Genomic DNA, 371 nt, shown 5'->3' on the forward strand with positions numbered 1-371 from the left:
TATATAAGCATTTAAGGTAAAGGAAATGGTAACCAAAGTTGAATGTATTTTGGTTTTAGGACAAGGTTTTGATCCACTTCAAATGTTGACTATTGTGTATATAGATCTTTAATCTCACTCTCTCTTTCTCCCTAATTATATTTTATATACTCTATTTTTAAGCTCACACTTTCCTTACATGTGTATGATCGTGAAAAAACGATTTTTTACATATTTTATGAACAGACAGACGTGGTAGTGCTAGTGTGGTATTTCAAATACAGCCTCCGTATGTGTGTGCATTTACACACGTTTAAGGGAAACAGAAGACAATCTTTTTGTCTGAACTTTCACACAGTGCTGTGGCCTGTCAATACAGGGGCAGCTGGTGT

Source organism: Puntigrus tetrazona, chromosome 24 (genome assembly GCF_018831695.1).
Source record: "Puntigrus tetrazona isolate hp1 chromosome 24, ASM1883169v1, whole genome shotgun sequence".
NCBI lineage: Eukaryota > Metazoa > Chordata > Actinopteri > Cypriniformes > Cyprinidae > Puntigrus > Puntigrus tetrazona.